Source organism: Triticum aestivum, chromosome 7A (genome assembly GCF_018294505.1).
Source record: "Triticum aestivum cultivar Chinese Spring chromosome 7A, IWGSC CS RefSeq v2.1, whole genome shotgun sequence".
In the NCBI taxonomy this organism is placed as follows: domain Eukaryota; kingdom Viridiplantae; phylum Streptophyta; class Magnoliopsida; order Poales; family Poaceae; genus Triticum; species Triticum aestivum.
This window is the reverse complement of record NC_057812.1, coordinates 12,721,054-12,726,860: the sequence shown is the minus strand read 5'-3', so window position 1 is coordinate 12,726,860 and position 5,807 is coordinate 12,721,054.

The following is a 5,807-nucleotide window of genomic DNA, read 5'->3' as shown; positions in this document are numbered from 1 at the left end:
CGCCCCGCCGTCGCCCTCACCTCGCTGACCCCGAGCCCGTCCTCGTCGCCGTCGCCCCCGACGCCGGCCGCCCGCGTCTCCTCCCCGATCCCTCCGGGAGAGGTAGCTACCGCCCCATCCTCCCCCCTTCCTTCCTTCCCTGCTCCTTAATTTGCAAAATATTGATATGATGTAGATGTATGTATGAGTTGGGGAGAAAGTTTATAATTTTTGTTCATATATACTGTACATGTATGTATGATGAATTTTGATATTTTGTGTTCATATATAATGTAGATGTATATGTATGTATGGAATGATATCGATGGATGTATCGTCGGTGTGAGATACATGTACCGTCGGTGTCGGACACTACACCCACATCCCACAAGTGGCGCGGGCTTCGACGCCCACGTCACTTGTGGGACGTGGATGTAGTGTCCAACACCGAAGGCCACATGTATCTCACACCCACGATACTTGCTATCTATTTAGGGTTTCCTCTACCGAAAAGAAGAGGAGAAATAAATAAGAAGAAGAAAAAAGAAGAAAAAGAAGAGGAGAAGAAGAAAGTAATAGTGGAGAAGAAGAGAAAATAGAATATATTCTATTTTCTCTTCTCTCCACTATTCCTTTCTTCTTCTCCTCTTTTTTTTTTTCTTTTCTTCTTCTTCTTCTTCTTCTTCTTCTTCTTCTTCTTCTTCTTCTTCTTCTTCTTCTTCTTCTTCTTCTTCTTCTTCTTATTCTTATTCTTATTAGCCGGAAGTAGAGAGAGGTTTCCTAGTGTCGAAGTATTGAAGAAATCCATGCCTTCATCATTAGCCGGAAGTAACCAGGGCATGTTGGTACGAAGTTCTGCAAAGTTGTTCTGGAATGGAGTCCCGGATAGAATAATCTGCCTTTTGGTACGAATTCAGCAAAGGCCTTCCAAATAGCGATATTCGGAAGGCTCTTGCTGAACTTTGTACCAAAAAGCGAATTAACCTATCTGGGACTCCGTTCCGGAACAACTTTGAAGAGCTTCGTACCATCATGCACATGTTACTTTCGCCTAATGATGAAGACATGGTTTTGTTGAATCCCTTGACACTAGGCAACCTCCCGACCCCTCGGCGATCCTATCGAACATGAGAGGAAGAAGAGGATAAAAAAAGAAGAGGAAGAAGAAAAAAAAGAGGAGAAGAAAGAATAGAGGAGATCTTCTCCTCTATTCTTTCTTCTCCTCTTATTTTTCTTCTTCTTCCTCTTTTTTTTATCGGGAACGAGGGTCGTCGAGGGACATAGATGTAGTGTCGTCGTTGTCGATATATACCACCTCCCGATAGCTTACTATGATTAGGTAGATAGTTCTACGTTTGGCACTAATATATCCATCTGTCATTTTTGAATAATAATTGCCATGTTGTAAATATTTGTAGAAACTATGGACACCGCCCTAGACGAAGCAACAAAAGAAGCGTTGTTGAGGGACATAATCGCAGAAGGAAGTGATGCCATCTCGTTGTTTCTCAATGAAACCGATGGTCTAGAAGGAGAGGGTGAACAAGCTGGCTACGGTGACCTAACGCCGGTGCAAGAAGAAGAACATGAGGACGGCTTCGGTGACCCAATGCCGGTGCAAGAAGGAGACCGTGATGACGGCTCCGGTGACCGAACCGAGTCCAGCCAGGTATATATATTAGTTAAGCCTATGCCGACTAGCTGATTGATGCATTCATTGTTTTGGTATGTACACATATTAATTAAGTCTTTGTTCTTTTTTCTAGCCCTCCGAATCGAGCACAACTTCGGTAAAGAGACGAGGCCCGAAGAAAAAGTTGAGCTCGGATGAAAATTTTGAGATCATAGCAATCGCGCCCGGCGGCCAACCTATTGAACCCCTCCGGACAAAGAGCGCATTTGTTGCTCAGTGCGGGGTTCTGGTTAGGGACAAGATCCCGATAAGCATCCAGCAATGGTTTAAGCCGGCTACAGAAGACCCCGAGGTGTCTTATGTCAATGATATGCAGAAAAATGATCTTTGGACTGAGCTGAAGTCAAATTTCACCCTACCGCCTGAGGATAATCCAGAGAACCCAGTTAAAGAGAAATTAATCAAGTCTTTTGCTCTGAAGAGGATGGCAGAACTATTCAGGAGGTGGAAGAAAGAGCTGAATAAGTTTGTCGAAAATAATGAGACACCAGAATTCAACGGCAGATATGAGAAGATCAGAGATCACTGGCCCGCATTTGTGGCCCACAAGACATCAGAAAAGAGTAAGAAGATGTCGGCGACAAACAAGCAAAATGCTGCGAAGAAGAAGCTTCACCATCGCACGGGGTCAGGTGGCTACCTCGTAGCCCGACCTAAGTGGTCCAAGACTGAGAATGATCTGGTTCATAAAGGGATCGAACCAGAGACAATTAACTGACTATACCCTTGCCGGACTTGGTTCTTCGGGGCTGGCGGAACACTGGACCCTGTAACAGGGAAGTGCATGCATTTGGACGAACGATCAAATGGACATACCAATCAGTAAGCTTAAGCAGTATATCGAAGCAGCGCAGGAAGGGACGTTCTTTCTAGACAGAGAGAACGACGAGCTCACAATGGCCCTCGGAAATCCTGAGCACCCTGGACGGACACGAGGAACGCCAGGCTCCATTCCGTGGAAGGTTGGGTTTCCGGACGCAGGCGGTTACAAATCCCATGAGAGGAGGAAAAAAGTGCAGCAGACCCAAATACAGGCGCTGCAAGCAAGGGTAGATGCGATAGAGGAACGAGAAGCAAATCGCAGCAAACGTACTGTCGAAGCCTCCCCCGAAGCTACCCCGCCATCTCAGCGCAGAAGCAGCGTGGCTTCCACCGAGCTGCTTCAGCTGGAGCATGCCTTGACGACTCCTACCAGCTATCCCGTGGATGCTATAACGGAATCTCAAAATTGCCACCTTATGACGCAATGGATGAATTTGAAGGTCAAGGCGGCTGTTGGCTCTGTTTATCCTACTGAACCCGGCGCAACTTTTCACTGCCGGCCGATTCCAGAAGGATATGCTAGGGTGATGGTGGATGAGATAACAGAGGGATTTCAGGACCTCCAGCTTGACCACCCTACCGGTGAAGGGGAGACTCGGCTGGGGTCTGCTCTGAAGACTCCATGCCTATGGCGGAAGGAGCTCATCAACCTTCCGAACTGGACGCCACCGCCTCCTCCTCCTCCTCCGGCGAGTCAGGGCACTCCGCCTCCACCGCCTCCTCCTTCGGCGAGTGACGATCAGGGCCCTCGGCCGGCTCCTTCTCCGGCGCGTGGCGGCACTCCGCCTCCTTCTCCGCCTGCGCCGACGCGCCCGAGCAGCCAGCCTCCTCCTTCTCCGCCTCGTCAGCAAGGGCGGAAGAGACCTGCCGCCGCTCCAGCTGCTCCGGCGCGTCGTAGTCCTTCTCCTCCGCCGCTTAAGCAAGTAAAGAAGACAACCGCTCCGTCTGCTCGGTCGGCGTCTAGCAGTACAACCAGAGGCGAGAGGACATACAGATTTGGTCCTTCTCTGAAGACTCCAGAGAAGTTACCATATGAGAGGACCCTGGAGGAGAACGCCGATATCGCGCGAGAAGAAGTGAGGAACTTCTTTGAAGGGGTGAAAGCAAAGAAACATCCACCTCCAAAGGAGAAGGTAGATCGGGTGAAAGTGAAGCGCACTCTGGCTGCCCTGACAAAACCACCGAAGTCTGATCTGCCGAAAGGAAACTATGACCGCATTATTGGAAAGGAATTGGCCGAAGCGGAGTGGTCGGGAAGTACTGTCAGTGATCAAAGGCTGAAAGAACGACGAGCTGGGAAACAAATTGCCCAGCTCGGCGAACAAGCGAAGCAATCGTGCCCCCCGCTCAAGGTGCCTAGCCACAACGTCGATAATGATCCGAGGATGGTGCCCGGTTATAGCAATCTTGCAGATTACCTGCCCGACGAAGTACATTATGAACCCATGGAGGTGCAGATACAAAGATACGAGTACGGGAAGCCTCTCGTCAAAGATGAAAGATCTCTATCAACGATGATGCGAAGATTGCATGATTGATACTTGAAAATCTGCAGAGACTCTGGGGGGAGGAGTACTTTGTATGTGAAAGTTAAAAAGGAGCATGACCTCGTTGGAATTGATCTGTTGCCTGTCCCATTTGAGGAGTTCTACCAGTTTTTCAATCAATTGGCCCTCGATAAAACAACGGTCGCCTGCTACTGTCTGTAAGTAGTACTACTTCTGTCATTAAGTTTCTCTATATAGCTTAGCTCTTTCATTGCATGTATTTATAATCATCCTCACTATATTATGCAGATTGAAGATCGCCGAATTGAAGAAAAGACAAGTCGGTGTTATTGGGTTCATTAACACATATCTCATAGATGCAACTCAGGTTAAAGTTCATGCCGCAGCTACCGAGGCCAATTTGCTACGATCGTTCGTAATAAATCAAAACAAAGATATAATACTCTTTCCTTACAACTTCAGGTGAGTGTTACTGTCTTGTGCGTATTCGGTTTCCCTTATATATTAGTCAAGGTTATAGTAATGTAATTCATGAGTTATGCATGTGTGTGCAGTTTCCACTATATTCTCCTAGAGATTAAGCTTGAGCAGGGAGTAGTAACCGTCTTGGACTCTAAACGAAAAGATCCCAAGGAGTATGCGGACATGACTGAAATCCTCAAGAAGTAAGTTAAATCGATCATTATCCACCATATCAGCAACTTTGTTCATTTCCTGATATCAAGTAATTGTTTTCTTTGTCCGGCAGGGTTTGGAGAAAATTCACCAAAACAGTTCCGGGACTGCCGAAGGAGCTGGAATTTAGACACCCAAAAGTAAGTACTATAGTAGCATGTTCCGCGCATCTCCTAGTGATTCAAGCGCTAGTTTCATCAATACCATTTAGCATTCTTACTTATCAGTTTGATTGACCTCTATTTCTTGTAAAGTGGTTGTGGCAGGAACAAGGGAATGATTTCTGTGGATACTACATCTGCGAGTCCATCCGCCACACGACCTGTGAGCGGGGCGGGTACTCTAACGAACAATATGAAGTACGTAAATAACAACATTCACAATTTTATTTTATTACCATCATTTGTGTTGAGTTTCATTCATTTATATATATATATATATATATATATATATATATATATATATATATGTATTGACCCCCTTCTTCAAATTAGATGTTTCGGAAGCGGGATGAACTCCTAGCACCAGCTCGCATGCGAGCAATTCAAGAGGAATTGGTGGCATTCTTTCTTGACCACGTGATCCCTGAAGACGGAGAATTCTATGTGGACCCTGAGTCCGTATGATTATATTTGTAAGAGATAATTATTGTATATATGTAGCCGGTAGTGTCAGATAGATATACGAGAACTTGTTGTTCGACCAATCTCTCGGAGAAGGAGAGGTGGTCGATATCACTTCTCTCTGTATATATGCATATATTTTCATGACGATCTTCTGTTTCCTTCGTTTGCTTACTAGCTAGCTAGCGTGTCTAGTCCTCTCTATATACGTATGTATAGTACGTAGCGTCGACCAAGCACGGACATAACAGAGGACATAGCTAACACAATATATGAAACACCTAAATTAACCCCCCAAAACCCCCACCCCCCCCCATTTCAAAAAAAAACAAAAACCCCAGCCACAGAAGTGCTGACGCGTGGATGCCTATTGGTCCCGGTTGGTGCCACCAACCGGGACCAAAGGGTCTCCTGACTGGGCTCTGCGCACTGCCCACGTGGAGGGCCTTTAGTCCCGGTTCTGGATTGAACCGGGACTAAAGGGGGGAGGTATTAGTACCGACACTT